The sequence below is a fragment of the Pseudophryne corroboree genome, chromosome 1, assembly GCF_028390025.1.
Source record: "Pseudophryne corroboree isolate aPseCor3 chromosome 1, aPseCor3.hap2, whole genome shotgun sequence".
Classification (NCBI taxonomy): Eukaryota; Metazoa; Chordata; class Amphibia; order Anura; family Myobatrachidae; genus Pseudophryne; species Pseudophryne corroboree.
Genome location: NC_086444.1, coordinates 255,826,563 through 255,846,346, shown reverse-complemented (window position 1 = coordinate 255,846,346; position 19,784 = coordinate 255,826,563).

Genomic DNA, 19,784 nt, shown 5'->3' with positions numbered 1-19,784 from the left:
ATATATATAATGGGGGGATAAGGGTATCGGCGACTAGTGTTGTTTAAAATGCAATAGCTAAAGTTAGATTTAAAAGCCAAAAAATATATAATAGTACAAACGAGCTTTAATATCACATAAAAGCGGATCACAACATAAAACGTACTTCAAAACATTGATAAAAATATATAAACATAAAAGGTCTTTGTAAAAGGTAAGGAGTTCTGACTTATCTTTTAAAAATAGGCAAGGGAGTCACTACAGGGAGTCCAACGCGTTTCGTCACAACTGACTTCTTCAAAGGTTTTTTTTTTTAGCAATTTTACTTTTCATGTTTTACCGAGAACCCACCTCACAAGTGGCGCTGTATCATTTCTTTCTACACATATATATATATATATATATATATATATATAGTTATGGATTTATTATGCATTGGTGTTTTAGATTCTTATACTGTGGATTTCATGTGTAATTCTTATATTGTCACCTAGGGAATGGTCATGTGATATGCACCATCTCTCTCTGTGGGCACCGCTGGATTACGTCACCCACTGTATTGAGCGACCGCTGGGAACAGAAGGACGAGGTCAGCGCGGCTGATTGAACCGAAGGCGTCCCCACAGGTGAGGCTGGTCACGTACGCTGACCAGGGGGAAGGGTCTGTGGGTATATATTGTTTATTTCTCTGACGTCCTAGTGGATGCTGGGAACTCCGTAAGGACCATGGGGAATAGACGGGCTCTGCAGGAGACTGGGTACTCTAAGAAAGAATTAGGACTACTGGTATGCACTGGCTCCTCCCTCTATGCCCCTCCTCCAGACCTCAGTTAGAATCTGTGCCCGGCTCGAGCTGGTTGCACACTAGGGGCTCTCCTGAGCTCCTAGTAAAGAAAGTATTTATTAGGTTTTTTATTTTCAGTGAGATCTGCTGGCAACAGACTCACTGCTACGAGGGACTTAGGGGAGAGAAGCGAACCTACCTGCTTGCAGCTAGCTTGGGCTTCTAGGCTACTGGACACCATTAGCTCCAGAGGGATCAAACACAGGCCCAGCCTCGGTCGTCCGGTCCCGGAGCCGCGCAGCCGTCCCCCTTGCAGAGCCAGAAGACGGAAGATTCCGAGGAGAAAATCGGCGGCTGAAGACTCCGGTCTTCATTAAGGTAGCGCACTGCACTGCAGCTGTGCGCCATTGCTCCCCATGCACACCACATACTCCGGTCACTGATGGGTGCAGGGCGCTGGGGGGGGGCGCCCTGGGCTGCAATTAGATTACCTTAAAAATGGCAAAAAACACATAATATAGTCTAATAAACTATATATGTGTAAAAAAAAACCTTCCATAATATTAATATAAAGAGCGGGAGAAGCCCGCCGAAAAAGGGGCGGGGCTATCTCCCTCAGCACACTGGCGCCATTTCCTCTTCACAGCTCCGCTGGAAGGACGCTCCCCAGGCTCTCCCCTGCAGTTTCCAGGCTCAATAGGGTAAAAAAGAGAGGGGGGGGCACTAAATTTAGGCGCAATACTGTGTATTATAGCTGCTATAGGGAAAATCACTTTGTGTAGTGTAAATCCCTGTGTTATATAGCGCTGTGGTGTGTGCTGGCATACTCTCTCTCTGTCTCCCCAAAGGAATTGGTGGGGTCCTGTCCTCAGTCAGAGCATTCCCTGTGTGTGTGCGGTGTGTCGGTACGGCTGTGTCGACATGTTTGATGAGGAGGCTTATGTGGAGGCGGAGCAGGTGCCGATAAATGTGATGTCACCCCCTGCGGGGTCGACACCAGAGTGGATGGATATGTGGAAGGTATTAACCGACAGTGTCAACTCCTTACATAAAAGGTTTGATGACATAACAGCTGTGGGACAGCCGGCTTCTCAGCCAGTGCCTGCCCAGGCGTCTCAAAGGCCATCAGGGGCTCAAAAACGCCCGCTACCTCAGATGGCAGACACAGATGTCGACACGGAGTCTGACTCCAGTGTCGACGACGATGAGACTAATGTACATTCCACTAAGGCTATCCGTTGCATGATTACGGCAATGAAAAATGTGTTGCACATTTCTGACATTAACCCAGGTACCACTAAAAAGGGTATTATGTTTGGGGAGAAAAAGCAACCAGTGGTTTTTCCCCCTTCAGATGAGTTAAATGAAGTGTGTGAAGAAGCGTGGGCATCCCCTGATAAAAAATTAGTGATTTTTAAAAAGTTACTAATGGCGTACCCTTTCCCGCCAGAGGACAGGGTACGTTGGGAGACATCCCCGAGGGTGGATAAAGCGCTCACACGCTTGTCAAAAAAGGTGGCACTACCATCTCAGGATACGGCCGCCTTAAAGGAGCCTGCGGATAGAAAACAGGAGGCTATCCTGAAGTCTGTATATACACACTCAGGTACTATACTGAGACCTGCTATTGCTTCAGCATGGATGTGCAGTGCTGCAGCAGCGTGGTCTGATTCCCTGTCTGATAATATTGATTCCCTTGACAGGGACACTATATTGCTAACCATAGAGCATATTAAAGACGTAGTCTTATACATGAGAGATGCACAGAGGGATATTTGCCGGCTGGCATCTAGAATAAATGCAATGTCCATTTCTGCCAGGAGAGTATTATGGACTCGGCAGTGGACAGGTTATGCGGATTCTAAAAGGCACATGGAGGTTTTGCCTTACAAGGGTGAGGAATTGTTTGGGGATGGTCTCTCGGACCTCGTTTCCACAGCGACAGCTGGGAAGTCGACATTTTTACCCCAGGTTCCCTCACAGCCAAAGAAAGCACCGTATTATCAGGTACAGTCCTTTCGGCCCCAGAAAGGCAAGCGGGTTAAAGGCGCGTCCTTTCTGCCCAGAGGCAGGGGTAGAGGGAAAAAGCTGCACCATACAGCCAGTTCCCAAGAACAGAAATCCTCCCCTGCTTCCACTAAATCCACCGCATGACGCTGGGGCTCCACTGGTGGAGCCAGGTGCGGTGGGGGCCCGTCTCCGGAACTTCAGCGACCGGTGGGTTCGCTCACAGGTGGATCCCTGGGTTCTACAAGTGGTATCTCAGGGATACAAGCTGGAATTCGAGGCGTCTCCCCCTCGCCGTTACCTCAAATCAGCCTTGCCAGCTACTCCCCCGGACAGGGAGGTGGTGCTGGCGGCAATTCACAAGCTGTTCCTCCAGCAGGTGATAATAAAAGTTCCCCTCCTTCAACAGGATGTTTGTGGTACCGAAACTAGACGGTTCGTTGAGACCCATTCTAAATTTAAAATCCTTGAACACTTATATAAGAAGGTTCAAGTTCAAAATGGAATCGCTCAGGGCGGTTATTGCAAGCCTGGAAGAAGGGGATTACATGGTATCACTGGACATCAAGGATGCGTACCTGCATGTACCCATTTACCCACCTCACCAGGTGTACCTCCGGTTTGTGGTACAAGACTGCCATTACCAATTCCAGACGTTGCCGTTTGGTCTGTCCACGGCACCGAGGGTATTTACCAAGGTAATGGCCGAAATGATGATACTCCTTCGAAAGAAGGGAGTTCTCATTATCCCATACTTGGACGATCTCCTTATAAAGGCGAGGTCCAGGGAGCAGTTGTTGGTCGGAGTAGCACTATCTCAGGAAGTGCTACAACAGCACGGCTGGATTCTGAATATTCCAAAGTCGCAGCTGGTTCCTACGACGCGTCTGCTGTTCCTGGGTATGATTCTGGACACAGAACAGAAGAAGGTGTTTCTCCCGGAGGAGAAGGCCAAGGAGTTGTCATCTCTGGTCAGAGACCTTCTGAAACCAAAACAGGTGTCGGTGCATCACTGCACGCGAGTCCTGGGAAAAATGGTAGCTTCTTACGAGGCAATTCCATTCGGCAGGTTCCATGCAAGGATCTTTCAGTGGGATCTGTTGGACAAGTGGTCCGGATCGCATCTTCAGATGCATCGGCTGATCACCCTGTCCCCGAGGGCCAGGGTGTCTCTGCTGTGGTGGCTGCAGAGTGCTCATCTTCTAGAGGGCCGCAGATTCGGCATACAGGACTGGGTCCTGGTAACCACGGATGCAAGCCTCCGAGGTTGGGGGGCAGTCACGCAGGGAAGAAACTTCCAAGGACAATGGTCGAGTCAGGAGGCTTCCCTACACATAAATATTCTGGAACTAAGGGCCATTTACAATGCCCTAAGTCAGGCAAGACCCCTGCTTCAAAACCAGCCGGTGCTGATTCAGTCAGACAACATCACGGCGGTCGCCCATGTAAACCGACAGGGCGGCACAAGAAGCAGGATGGCAATGGCAGAAGCCACAAGGATTCTCCGATGGGCGGAAAATCACGTGATAGCACTGTCAGCAGTGTTCATTCCGGGAGTGGACAACTGGGAAGCAGACTTCCTCAGCAGGCACGACCTCCACTCGGGAGAGTGGGGACTTCATCCAGAAGTCTTCCAACTGATTGTAAACTGTTGGGAAAGGCCACAGGTGGACATGATGGCGTCCCGCCTAAACAAAAAGCTAAAAAGATATTGCGCCAGGTCAAGGGACCCTCAGGCGATAGCTGTGGACGCTCTAGTGACACCGTGGGTGTACCAGTCGGTTTATGTGTTCCCTCCTCTTCCTCTCATATCAAAGGTGCTGAGGATAATAAGAAAAAGAGGAGTAAGAACTATACTCATCGTTCCGGATTGGCCAAGAAGGACTTGGTACCCGGAACTTCAAGAAATGATCTCAGAGGACCCTTGGCCTCTGCCTTTCAGACTGGACCTGCTACAGCAGGGGCCCTGTCTGTTCCAAGACTTACCGTGGCTGCGTTTGACGGCATGGCGGTTGAACGCTGGATCCTGATGGAAAAGGGCATTCCGGTTGAAGTCATTCCTACGCTGATAAAAGCTAGGAAAGATGTGACAGCAAAGCATTATCACCGCATATGGCGAAAATATGTTGCTTGGTGTGAGGCTATGAAGGCCCCCGCAGAAGAATTTCAGCTGGGTCAATTTCTGCACTTCCTACAGTCAGGAGTGACTATAGGCCTAAAATTGGGTTCCATTAAAGTCCAGATTTCGGCCCTGTCTATTTTCTTTCAAAAAGAACTGGCTTCACTGCCTGAAATTCAGACGTTTGTTAAGGGAGTGCTGCATATTCAGCCCCCTTTTGTGCCCCCAGTGGCACCTTGGGATCTCAACGTTGTGTTGGATTTCCTAAAATCACATTGGTTTGAGCCACTTCAGACCGTGGAATTAAAATATCTCACGTGGAAAGTGGTCATACTTTTGGCCTTGGCTTCGGCTAGGCGGGTGTCAGAATTGGCGGCTTTGTCCTGTAAAAGCCCCTATCTGATCTTCCATATGGACAGAGCAGAATTGAGGACGCGTCCCCAATTCCTCCCTAAGGTGGTATCAGCGTTTCATTTGAACCAACCTATTGTAGTGCCTGCGGCTACTCGGGACTTGGAGGCCTCCAAGTTGCTGGACGTAGTCCGGGCCCTAAAAATCTATGTTTCCAGGACGGCTAGAGTCAGAAAGACTGACTCGCTGTTTATCCTGCATGCACCCAACAAGCTGGGTGCTCCTGCTTCTAAGCAGACTATTGCTCGCTGGATCTGCTCCAAGATTCAACTTGCACATTCTGCGGCTGGACTGCCGCATCCTAAATCAGTAAAGGCCCATTCCACGAGGAAGGTGGGCTCTTCTTGGGCGGCTGCCCGAGGGGTCTCGGCTTTACAACTTTGCCGAGCTGCTACCTGGTCGGGATCAAACACGTTTGCAAAATTCTACAAGTTTGATACCCTGCCTGAGGAGGACCTTGAGTTTGCTCATTCGGTGCTGCAGAGTCATCCGCACTCTCCCGCCCGTTTGGGAGCTTTGGTATAATCCCCATGGTCCTTACGGAGTTCCCAGCATCCACTAGGACGTCAGAGAAAATAAAAATTTACTCACCGGTAATTCTATTTCTCGTAGTCCGTAGTGGATGCTGGGTGCCCATCCCAAGTGCGGATTGTCTGCAATACTTGTATATAGTTATTGCCTTACTAAAGGGTTATTGTTATGAGCCATCTGTTCGTGAGGCTCAGTTGTTATTCATACTGTTAACTGGGTATAGTATCACGAGTTGTACGGTGTGATTGGTGTGGCTGGTATGAGTCTTACCCAGGATTCCAAATCCTTTCCTTATTGTGTCAGCTCTTCCGGGCACAGTTTCCCTAACTGAGGTCTGGAGGAGGGGCATAGAGGGAGGAGCCAGTGCACACCAGTAGTCCTAATTCTTTCTTAGAGTGCCCAGTCTCCTGCGGAGCCCGTCTATTCCCCATGGTCCTTACAGAGTTCCCAGCATCCACTACAGACTATGAGAAATAGAATTACCGGTGAGTAAATTCTTATTATTGTTTGTATTTGTCATTATGTGTACATCCCTGACAATGGGCTGTTGCCCTAAACAATTGGTGGATGAACTATCACTAAAAGGATTATAACAAAGTCTTCAGAGTGCCGCCCATACTCTCCTCTATTTATGGTCAAATGCGGTCAGGGAGGGCACTGAAGCTCCTGCTATGTGAAATTACACAATATTTTCCTCACAATGGCGCAAACCACACAATGAAAAAAAATAATTCTTACTCAAAGAGAGTTGAGGCCATAAAAAGTCCAAATCTTGTTTAATTGAAGCAGTTCTTACCCACACACCATAAGAATTTTCATAGGAACATTCCTATGGATATCCAATCTCAAAAATAAAAGAAATGGGATCTAGTGCAACACTGTATAGTTAAAATTACAGAGATTTTATTACATTAGACTCACAATAAAACATCAAATAAAGCATATCACCACACAAAGACTGTGGGAAAGGTATTGCCCATATAAAGCCTCCATATTACCCTCCCAGATGGAATGGAAGTAAGAGTCCAAAAGCCCGGGATTCTTTCTCCTCCTCAGGTAGGTCATGGATCCGATGGTGCTATCCCTTTGTTTTAATTACCAGCTTGAAGCTATTCGGACACTTCGGTCCTTCATCACAAGCATGGTGATTATGAGCAAACCTTATCTATTTATACCCTTTCTAAATTGGACAAACAATAACAGGTGCAGAGCATCCTGTTCACCGTTTCCTGCCATTGACACCAGCAGGAGATGACGTCACAACCGGTTCGCGGCCAATAGCTACCGGCGGACATAAAGCGGGAACTCTTAAAAAGAGTTCCTCAACGCACTCAAGCACAGGCCACTACCAGAAGTAACGGCAAACAGCCGGAAGTGACGCCAAAAACGGAAGTCCGAAATGCTTTCCATCTCACATCCAAATAACCGGAAGTGGCCATTCTCCCGATGTCGTAAATAGTATTGCATTCCACATATAGAAAATTGATGTCTTGAAAGATTTTTTTCATCATAAAAGTCCATCAGTATCAAAATGTCCAATAAAAACGTCCATAATCAAGTCCATTGTTGGTCTATAAACATATAAAAAATGAGGAAAAAAGACAGTATAAAAATCACATTAAAATTAATAAAAATAGAGATCTATATTAAAAATATAAACATAAGGAGGCTAAAAAAAACACTTCATTTCAAATTCCCCATTAAGACCTCTTGGGACTAAAGTTTTTAATTTAAAAATCCATCTCATTTCTGCCTTTGCCAGCCTTGTCTCTAAATCTCTATTCCTCCAATTTGTGGCAACTGTTTGAATGCCAAAAAAAGATTTAATGTCTTCAGGATTACATTTATGTTTTAATTTAAAGTGAATGGAAAGAGTATGGGTCTCAAGACCTATTTTAATATTGTAAATATGCTCTGCTAGAGGAGTTTTTAAGTTTCTAGTGGTCTTTCTTTATCAAAACATACCACATCCACATTCCAGAGCATATACAACATTTTTAGAATTACAAGTAGTAAAATCACGTATCAAATATTTTTCCCATTCACTTCAAAATCTTTCATTTTACTAGTACCTTTTACATTACGACACATTTTACATATCCCGCATCTATAAAAACCTTGAATCCTAACACTTGTTCTTTTGTTCTTTTCTATTGCATTATGAACAAGCTTATCCTTTAAATTTTTCGCTCGTCTATAAATAAAAGAGGGTTTCTCAGGTGTTTGATTTCCTATCATGGGATCTTCCTTTAAAATACTCCAATGTTTTCTAAACACAAATTCAATTTCTTTATGCTGAATGTTAAAGTTACTTATGAATGACCACTGATGATTACTTTTCTTATCCTCCACCTTTTTCTCAACTAATAAGCAGAGGCGTAGCGTGGAGACATGACACCCGGAGGAGGGCCATGTCACGCTGCCCCCACCCACCACCACACATACATACATACATACATACATAGATTCACACACATTTAGGCACAGACATACATAAACACACACATATACACAGATATATACACATATACAGATATATACACAAATACACACATAAATACACAAATATACACACAGATATACATAAACACACACATATACACACACAAATATACACAGACATACATAAACACACACATGTACAGATATATACACACACTCCTATACACACACACACACACACACACAAATATACACACAGATATACAGACACACATATACACAGATATATATACACACACCAACACAAATATACACACATATACTGTATACAAAGATATATACTGATTAATATTACTTTAACCATGTTGTTGTTGTTTGAGTTAATGTTAAGTAAATGACTGTATGGAAGTCATATTTAGAAAAGCAATTGATTATTTATTGTAAGGACCACGCCCGTATACAGGTTGAGAGACCACATTCTCTCCGCCTGGTCAAAATAAATCAACCCAGAAACATGTCAATACAATGATTTTTATAACATCCAGTTACGCCCCATTCTTATAACCCTCCCATATGATTTCATGCATCTTGAGTACAGTGTTATGCAATATTAAGACAATTGGCAAACACAACCAAGAGATATTTAGCAACACCCATCCTTGTGATGAAGCTGATTCTTGCTTTTCAACTACGTGTCCATATTAGGAATTAAACTGGACTCCATGAGCTTTTAGGATGTGTGTACATGGCTCTTCAGCTGACTAATTTGTTTTTGTCCTTTTAGTCTGTATAAAGTTCAAATGAATATACTTTCCTCTATAAGATAGAAACAAAATGGAGTCTGTTATGCTTTTAGACTATAATGGTGAATATGAGGTCACCTTTGATATTGTGATTGTTATATGTATGCATAATATACGTACTATCTCGTAGGCTGTTAGGCCTTTAGAATGTTGTCTCTGTCACAGTATTTGACAATACACATAAACACACACATACATGTATATGCATAAACACACATATGCACACAGACATACTATATACACGCATTTACACACACAAACAGACATATACACATAAACACACAGTATACACAGACAAACACATACATACATATACATATAGTATACACACATTAATTCTCACCGAAAGGGCAGCAGCTCCTCGTTCTAGCCTGGAGGGTCAATGTGATTGACAGGCTGGGCCTCCGTGGGTAGAAGGAAAGGACTGAGGAAAGAGCAGGGGTGGCCACCATACTGTCTGCATGTTCCAGATCACTGAATGCAGATACCTGACAGCCAGGAAGCTTCTTCTTACAACCCTCCAAACCTCCCCTCTTACCTAACAACACACCACATTGCACTGGACTCTCAGCACTGTGCAATCAGTGACATGAAACATGCAGGCAGTGTGGTGGCCAGCCCTTCCCTCTCTTCTAGTCTTCTCTCCTACCCCTGCCCGAGATCCCAGCTGTCAGCTCTGCTACAGGGAGCCGGCGCCTTCTGTCCCCAGTGGCGCCTGGAGCTTGAGCTACACTTGCTCCACCCTCCCTACGCACCTGCTAATAAGGACATTCTTTCATCCCCATTAGCCTTCTCTCATGCTAATTTGACTTTTTCTCTATCATAACCCTTATCTATAAAACGATGTTCCATTTCACTAAATTGTTGAACACATACTTCCTTATCTGTACAGTTCCTCTTTACATGTAGAAACTGTCCATATGGTACTCCATCCAGCCAATTATCATGATGCAAGCTGGTTCTATCAATATATGCATTTGAGTTGGTACTTTTCCTGTAAGTTTTTGTCTGTAATTTACCATCTTGACTATAAATGTAAAGATCCAAAAAATGAATCTCAATAGGGCTGACTGAGAAAGTTAATTTTATGTTTACAACATTATTTTTCAAGGAGTCATGAAAACCCTTTAACTCTTCCTCCGTACTTTTCCAGATAAATAGAACATCGTATATATATATCTATTCCATGTCACCGTGCTCGCCCACAGCTGATCTTCCTGCCAAATCTTCATATCCTCCTAGCAGGCCATGAATAAGTTGGCATAGCTGGGGGCGAACCTGGTGCCCATGGCCTTACCGACATTCTGAACATAATAAGTTCCATTGAAATAGAAATCATTATTTTTCAGAATAAACCTTATACCTTGCAATATGAAATCTTTAATCTCTTTAGAAAGATCTGATTTTTCCAGAAAATATGCAACTGCTCTTAGCCCTACCACAATGTCAATAATTGTGTATAACGTAGATACATCTCCACTCACTAAAAAGTAACCTTGTTTCCAATCTACTTTTTCCACAACATTGAGGACATCCATAGTGTCTTTTAAAAAGGATTTTGTTTGTCTAACAAGAGGTTGAAGATAAAAATCAATTACAGCAAATAAATTAGAAGTTAAACTATTAATTCCTGCTATAATTGGCCTTCCTGGAGGGTGGAGGGGGTCTTTATGGATTTTGGGCAAGATGTAAACTGTAGGTGTGGATAGAGATTTTATATTGATAAAATCAGCCTCAGATTTAGTGAGTGCTCCATTCTTTAAAGCTTCATCCACAAGTTCTTGAAGATCTTTCTTTATTCTCAAAGTAGGGTCACTTTTAAGTTTTTTATAAGTGTCCCCACACTCCAACTGCTTATAGATTTCATCCATATAATTTTCTTTATTCATCAAGACAACCCCTCCGCCCTTATCTGCAGCTTTACTTATTAGATCCCTATCCTCTTTAAGAAATTTTAAGGCTATAAATAATTTTTTATTTAGATTACATTTTTTCTTATTTTCTTTTGTAAAATCTGATCAACCTCGCTATTAACCAATTTACTAAAGCATTCAATGTAACTTCCCTTTTGATGTGACAGGTAAAATGTGGATTTTGGTTTGAAGGACGAGCAGGATGACCTCCTGTCTCATCCATCAAACCATCTTTAGCAGAAAAAAAAACCTTTTAATCGTTAATTTACATACATATTTATTTAAATCAATATAAAAATCAAAGGGATCCATTTGGCTGGTTGGAGAAAATTTAAGTCCCTTTTTTAGAACCATTAATTCATGTTCAGTCAGTTTTCTCTTACTTAGATTGAAAATTTGTATAGTTTCTTTTTCTTTAGTAGGGAAAGTTTCAACAATAACCTTACTCCCCTTATTCTTCCTATTACTTCATTGACCATCCCTTTTTCCCCTCTTTATCTTTTTAATAGACCTCTCGTTTTTACTATTCAGAATCTTCTCCTTGTCCTGTAGTTCCCATCTAAAAAAGGTGATTGGGTTTCCTCATCTCTTTGTAACCCTTCAAATCTATTATTCCTCAAGGGTGAAAAATCTTTTCTCGACCTATAATCCCTATGTGTTATGCACACCAGTGCCTGCAGGAAAGTACTGGTGTCAGAACTGTTATGCACTCCCGTGCCTGCAGGAATGTACTGGTGTTTGAACTGTTATGCAAAACAAATGGACTCACAGACAGACTGGGGAATATGACATAACGTACACAGAAGGTGATAGGGTAACAAAATACACACAAGGTGAACAGAGAAGCCCAGAGGCTAAGGAACTGGGTATCTCCCTTGTATTAGAACTGCTCAGATGGGAAAAGCAAGATGTTGTGTTTTAATACGTAGAGAACCCGAAATGCTGTTGCTAAGGGCAACAGCAAAACCCTAAAGGGTTACCAACGGGTGTGGCAGTAAACTCCTTGGTCAGAGATGGAATGATAGACACAAGGAGAGTCTCCACAATCCTAATTCTCACTTGCAGTGCACAGGTTCAGCTTACTGCCACTAAACTGACCCCTGACACCTAGCACAGTGAGACAGGATTAGACAGGCAAGACTTAGAATACAGCTGCAAACTTGCTAAGTTCACAGAGTAGTAACAGAACCCCAGCAAGCTAAACGACTGACTCCAGTCTTACTGCTGGGTCTGGATTGGCAGAGTGTAATACCAAATCCCCAGGCCTATTTGCAGTAAGCAACAAACAAATACAAAGCTACACAGTACTGGTTAACTTTCAGGAACTGACTAACCAACAAAGATTCAGCAGCATCTGCTTACCCTGAGAAGAGGCCTTATAAAGCAGGTGCTGTCCACGCCCCACTCAGACCTCACAGACTGTGAGCACAAAAACCAGCACCGGATCCCCTGCCGTGCACAGAGCCTATAACCACTGCACAGCAAAAGACCCGAACCGGAGTATCAGCTGCGCTCAGGTTACTCCGCTAGCACTTGTCTCCCGGTTGCCATGACGACGTGGCAGCACAGGGCAGGAGACCCTAACAGTACCCCCCCTCTGACGAGGGGTCAAAGAACCCCTACCACCGGGTTTATCGGGGAACTGCGAGAAGAAAGAGCGTATCAGTCTGGGGGCATGAAGATCACAACTGCGCACCCACGACCGCTCCTCCGGGCCATACCCCTTCCAGTGCACCAAAAATGACAGCCGACCCCGAACCACCTTGGAGTCAAGAATCCTTTCAACAACAAACTCCCTCTGGCCACGTATCAGAAGAGGGGAAGGTCTTCCACTGGAAGAAGGATTACTAATCGCCCGTTTTAAAAGGGAACAATGAAATGTTTTATTGATACCCAAAGAACGGGGCAGATCTAACTGAAATGCCACCGGATTGATAACCCTGGTGATCTTATAAGGGCCGATGAACCGGGGGCCTAACTTATGAGATGGCTGTCTCAACTTCAAATTCTTGGTAGACAACCAGACGAAGTCTCCTAATTTGAAGCTGCAGGGTCTTTTCCGCTTATCAAAAACCCTTTTGGTCACTAATGACACAGACACAAGGGCTTTCTTCACTTTCCGCCAAATACCTCTAAGGACCGAAACCACAGAGGAACCACCAGGCGTGGAGTCCAGGGGGTCAAAAGAATTGGCCTTAGGATGATGCCCATACACACAAAGGAAGGGAGAGATCCCTGTAGCAGAGTGAGCCGCGTTGTTATAGGCAAACTCCGCCATGGACAGATGAGCAACCCAGTCAGTCTGACACTTGGAGACATAACACCTGAGGAACTGCTCCAAGGACTGGTTCACCCTTTCAGTCTGCCCATTAGACTGCGGATGGTAGCCTGATGACAAGCTGACAGAAATCTGGAGATCGGAACAAAATGCCCTCCAGAATTTGGCCACAAACTGGGATCCGCGGTCAGAGACCACATCAAGTGGCAACCCGTGGAGACGCACAACATGCAGCATAAATAATTCAGACAGGCGTCTGGCCGATGGCAGCCCAACCAGTGGAACGAAGTGCGCCATCTTCGAAAACCTGTCAACGACAACCCAGATGGCTGTCATCCCCGAGGATTTGGGCAAGTCCACCACAAAATCCATTGAAATGTGGGTCCATGGCTTAGATGGGATAGAGAGTGGATGTAATGGGCCAACAGGAACCCCTCTAGGAGTCTTATTTCGGGCACAGATGTCACATGCCCGAACCCACTGATCCACATCCTTAGCCACTGAGGGCCACCACACCGCCCTAGATAGCAACTCCCGAGTTCTGGCAAAACCCGGGTGACCTGCCGACTTCTTGGCATGGAATTCCAGGAACACTCGCTGTCTTAACCTAGGAGGCACAAACAAAAGACCTACCGGAAGGTCTGGAGGAGCCTGCTCCTGTGCTCTAAGGACTAATGATAAGAGGTCCTGGGTAATGCCCACTTTAATACATGATGGGGAAACAATGGGCAACGGCTCCTCGGTGGTCTCCTGGATTGGAGCAAAACTCCGCGAGAGCGCATCAGCCTTGATGTTTTTTGACCCAGGGCGATATGTTATCAAAAAATTAAAGCGAGCAAAAAACAAAGCCCATCGTGCCTGCCTGGCATTGAGACGCTTTGCTGACTCTAAATATGCCAGATTCTTATGGTCAGTGAGAATTGAGACCACAAACTTAGCCCCCTCAAGCCAGTGTCTCTACTCCTCGAGTGCATCCTTAATAGCCAACAATTCCCGGTTACCCACGTCATAATTCATCTCGGCAGGCGAAAATTTACGGGAAAAATAAGCACAGGGATGAAGGCGATTATCAGACACTCCCATCTGAGAAAGCACTGCCCCAATACCCATCTCAGAGGCATCCACCTCCACCACAAAAGGACGCTCTGGATCTGGGTGTCGCAGCACCTTGGCCGAAACAAATGCCCTTTTGAGACGGGCAAAAGCCGCTTTAGCCTCACAAGACCAGTGAGCAACATCCGCCCCTTTCTTAGTGAGTGCCACCAAGGGCGCCACTATAGACGAAAATCCAGCGATAAATCGTCTATAAAAATTCGCAAAGCCCAGGAAACGCTGAAGCGCCTTCAAACTAGTGGGCTGCACCCAATCCAGGACTGCCTGTACCTTGGAACCCTCCATATGGAAACCTTCTGGGGAGATAATATATCCTAGAAATGCGATTTGCTGAACTTCAAATTCGCACTTCTCCAGCTTCGCCCCAAGCCGGTGGTCTCTGAGTTTCTGGAGGACTAAGCGTACATGCTTCCGATGTTCCTCCAGGGAATGGGAGAAGATTAGGATGCCATCTAAGTATACAACTAAGAATCTATCCAAATATTCCCTGAGCACATCATTCATGAAATCCTGGAAGACTGCCGGGGCATTACAGAGCCCAAAAGGCATCACCAAATATTCATAATGCCCTGAGTGGGTATTAAAGGCAGTCTTCCATTCATCCCCCTCTCTTATTCGGATTAGATTGTATGCACCGCGTAGGTCAATCTTAGAAAAAATGGTGGCAGTACGAAGCTGGTCAAACAAGACCGAAATGAGAGGCAGTGGGTATGAGTTTTTAATCGTGATACGGTTCAATTCCCTGAAGTCGATGCAGGGTCGCAACGAACCGTTCTTTTTACCCACGAAGAAGAACCCCGACCCAACTGGAGACTGTGAAGGTCTGATAAATCCCTTAGCCAAGTTCTCCTGAATGTACTCTGCCATAGCCTGAGTCTCAGGACGTGACAGGGAGTACAACCTGCTCTTGGGAAGCTTAGCATTTGGCAACAAATCAATGGCACAGTCATAGGGGCGATGGGGAGGTAGTACCTCTGCAACTTTTTTGGAGAACACGTCCGCAAAATCTGCATAACACCCTGGCAATCCTGGCAAACTTAGCTGCGAGAGCCTGACTGGAAGGCTCAAGCAACTCCTGAAACAATCAGTACCCCAACTAAGAATCTCCCCAGAGACCCAGTCAAATTGAGGATTGTGGGCCCTTAACCAGGGTAACCCCAACACCAATGGGGCAAAAGTACAGACAGTCACATAAAAGGACAATTTTTCAGAGTGTGTGGCTCCAATAAACAAAGAAATCTGGCTAGTGCAAGAGGTAATTTTACCTTGGGATAATGGTTCCCCGTTTAACCCACAAATCTCAATTTCCGATGCCAAGGGTACTAAGGGAACAGAGTGTTTCAGGGCGAATTGGCGGTCCATAAAAACCCCGTCGGCCCCACTGTCCACAAAGGCCTCAGTCTTGACAGTTTGACCGAGGATCTTCAAGGTCACCGGAATGATAAAAGTCTTCTTGGGAAATTCTGACTTCTGGCCTGACAGGATATTTCCCATCACCCTCAGGCCCTGAAGTTTTCCGGCTTTTCTGGGCATGATACTACCACATGACCTTTATTCCCACAGTACAAACACAACCCCTGCTGTCTCCTCCGCGTCTTCTCACGCGAGGAGAGGCGGGTAGCCCCAATCTGCATAGGCTCCTCGGAAAATTCCTCAGAGTCTGAGGTTCCCTTGGGAAGGAAGGAAATCTCAGTCTCCCTTTCAAGCCTACGCTCTCTCAGCCGTCTATCCACCCGGATGGATAACTGCATGAGCTGATCCAAGCTATCAGGCAAGGGATATTGTACCAGTTGGTCCTTTATCTGGTTAGAAAGACCTCTTCGGTACTGGTGTCTCAGGGCTGGGTCATTCCACTGGGTATCATGGGCCAACCTCCGAAACTCCGTACAGTAAACCTCAACTGGCCTTCGCCCTTGCTTAAGGATCGAAATCTGAGCCTCGGCTGAGGCCGTCTTGTCAGGGTCATCATACAACATGCCCAGTGCCGTAAAAAAAGCATCAACACTTTTAAGCGACGGACAGTCAGGCTGCAACCCATATGCCCAGACCTGTGGGTCTCCTTGTAGCAAGGAAATCACTATGCCCACCCGCTGAATCTCCGACCCAGAAGACTGAGGCCTAAGCCGGAAGTATAGCTTGCAGCTCTCCTTGAAACAAAAGAACTGCGAGCGATCTCCAGAAAAACGATCCGGGAGATTTACTTTCGGCTCCTTAACCCCTGCAGGTGCTGCTGCTGCGGGAGCTCCGCCAGCAGCCTGGGAGGTGTGCATTTTAATGGACAAATCATTAAATTGTCGAGTCAGGACCTGCACCTGATCGACCACCTGTTGCAACGTATTTTGAGGGGTATGCTCCATATTCCCACAAAATTTCAACAGGAGTATTAGGCTGCTGAATATGTTATGCACACCAGTGCCTGCAGGAAAGTACTGGTGTCAGAACTGTTATGCACTCCAGTGCCTGCAGGAATGTACTGGTGTTTGAACTGTTATGCAAAACAAATGGACTCACAGACAGACTGGGGAATATGACATAACGTACACAGAAGGTGATAGGGTAACAAAATACACACAAGGTGAACAGAGAAGCCCAGAGGCTAAGGAACTGGGTATCTCCCTTGTATTAGAACTGCTCAGATGGGAAAAGCAAGATGTTGTGTTTTAATACGTAGAGAACCCGAAATGTTGTTGCTAAGGGCAACAGCAAAACCCTAAAGGGTTACCAACGGGTGTGGCAGTAAACTCCTTGGTCAGAGATGGAATGATCGACACAAGGAGAGTCTCCACAATCCTAATTCTCACTTGCAGTGCACAGGTTCAGCTTACTGCCACTAAACTGACCCCTGACACCTAGCACAGTGAGACAGGATTAGACAGGCAAGACTTAGAATACAGCCGCAAACTTGCTAAGTTCACAGAGTAGTAACAGAACCCCAGCAAGCTAAACGACTGACTCCAGTCTTACTGCTGGGTCTGGATTGGCAGAGTGTAATACCAAATCCCCAGGCCTATTTGCAGTAAGCAACAAACAAATACAAAGCTACACAGTACTGGTTAACTTTCAGGAACTGACTAACCAACAAAGATTCAGCAGCATCTGCTTACCCTGAGAAGAGGCCTTATAAAGCAGGTGCTGTCCACGCCCCACTCAGACCTCACAGACTGTGAGCACAAAAACCAGCACCGGATCCCCTGCCGTGCACAGAGCCTATAACCACTGCACAGCAAAAGACCCGAACCGGAGTATCAGCTGCGCTCAGGTTACTCCGCTAGCACTTGTCTCCCGGTTGCCATGACGACGTGGCAGCACAGGGCAGGAGACCCTAACACTATGCCCTTCATTTGTTCTATATCTCCAATTCTGTTGTGTTCTGTAATTAGTTGCCCATGGATAAAAATAATCTTGTTCATTTTGTTGTGTTCTGTGAATGGGTTTCCGATATTTGAAATGATCTTGTCTATATTTACCCCCTTCTCTTGTCCACATTTTTTCCTGATTATTATCTAATCCCACATATTTCTTTCTATTCCTATTTAAAGTATCCTGTCTCACATATTCCCCTTTTGATCTTTCATTTTTCTCTTCATATCCTCTACCTGATGGTCCTCATTAGCAGAATCATTTCTATACCCTATGTTCCTAATATATTTTCTTTGCTTTCTTTCTTTTAGGTCTCTTGTTTCTTTACTATTATTTCTATCTCCGCCTCCTTGAAATCTTCTAAATCTTTAAATGGGTCTACTAGAATATGTAATTTATTTAGCTCATCAGTCAAAGACTGTAGATTCTTTTTTTGTTCCCTTAAGATTAAACCAATGAACTTCAAAGAACATTGATCTAAAAAAGAATCAAAAATGTATCCAGCCCTAGGAGTGCCGGGTATATCAAAAGTGTAAATATATATATATTTATATATATATATATTTTTTTTTTGTAACATGAGTCTTGCTAGATGCGCTCTGCTACAAAAATTCCACCAGTGGCTGACTCCATGTTTGTGCAATAACAACAAATACCTTTTATTCAGGTAGCTCAAATACAAAGATACACATAAAACAAAGATCACTGTCTTTAGTATAAACACCAAGGAAGGTTAGGCCCTGCCTCACTCCCTTTTACTTAAGAAGGAACCCTTCAGGTACCAGCATCCTGACACTAGTGCCCCAGTCTTCCATATCCCACTGTCCCTAGCAGACCTATCACCTGGGCACTAACTGCCGTCAGGAGCCCTGACTAATGGGAGATACTCTGCTTTAAACCCATCAGCCAGGTGCTGGCTGATGAAGCAGCTTCTTGGGCTAAGAAGCCTATAAGACCTGGTCTGGGCCCAATGGATGGGAACCCGGTCCATCCACACTTCCTACCTTCCCCCAGGACCCTGTGAGTAGCTTCCACCAGCCACTCTATCAGTGACCAAAGCCACTATTAATTCCCTATGGTTGTTTCCAGGTGGCAAAGTACCTCTCCTACGTGTATGTATATATATATATATATATATAGACAGCGGAGAGGCTCCGGCACAGCCACTTGTTAAAATATTATACTGGGTGCCCTCACAGTGAAGCAGATAGTGGACACAGGGTGGTGCGGCACTCCAATGATTCGCAATGACAAGAGTTAAGATACAACGTTTCAATGCCCGTTTATTGGAATGGCATTTTCGTCAGGTATAATACAAACAGCTTACCTTAAATAGAAAGCATCACCCATTGTGGCGCGATTGCCGCCGCGGGACTGCACACCCGGTGGCCGCGCATAAGAAATGACATCATGACGCTCTGAAACAGAAGCGCACGACATCATGTGACAAACCCGTCACCATAGTAACAAAGTAAACATAAATACACAGTACGGCTGACAGGATTACCGATCCAAGTAAAGATTACAGCAAAGACCGGACTTAGATACCGATCAAGCAACTGTTTACATGAAATGAAGGGACCAGATTTATACAGCCTATAGCATATTACCGTAATGATACCATGCAAATATGTACAACAAATGAACATAAACGATGATCAGATGTAGATAAAAAAGAATAATATTAATTGCTATTAGCCAGTACACTAATACCCGAATGCTCGTTAAGACCCTTAGGAGCAAGGGTCCCCAGACGAAAGATCCACCTGGCCTCACATTGCAATAACTTAAAACCACGATTGCCACCACGTAGGGAGTGGGGAATGTGGTCAATCATTCTATACTTTAATGAAGCAAGGCTATGAGCAGCCAGCGCAAAATGCCTTGCAACTGGCTGATCACTCTTGCCAGAGATCAAAGCAGCTTTAATGGACGAACGATGAGCCGCCATCCGTTCTTTAAATGGTCGTTCAGTCTTTCCAATGTAGGAAAGGCCACACGGGCAGATAATTTGATAGACAGTATAAACAGAATTGCATGTAAG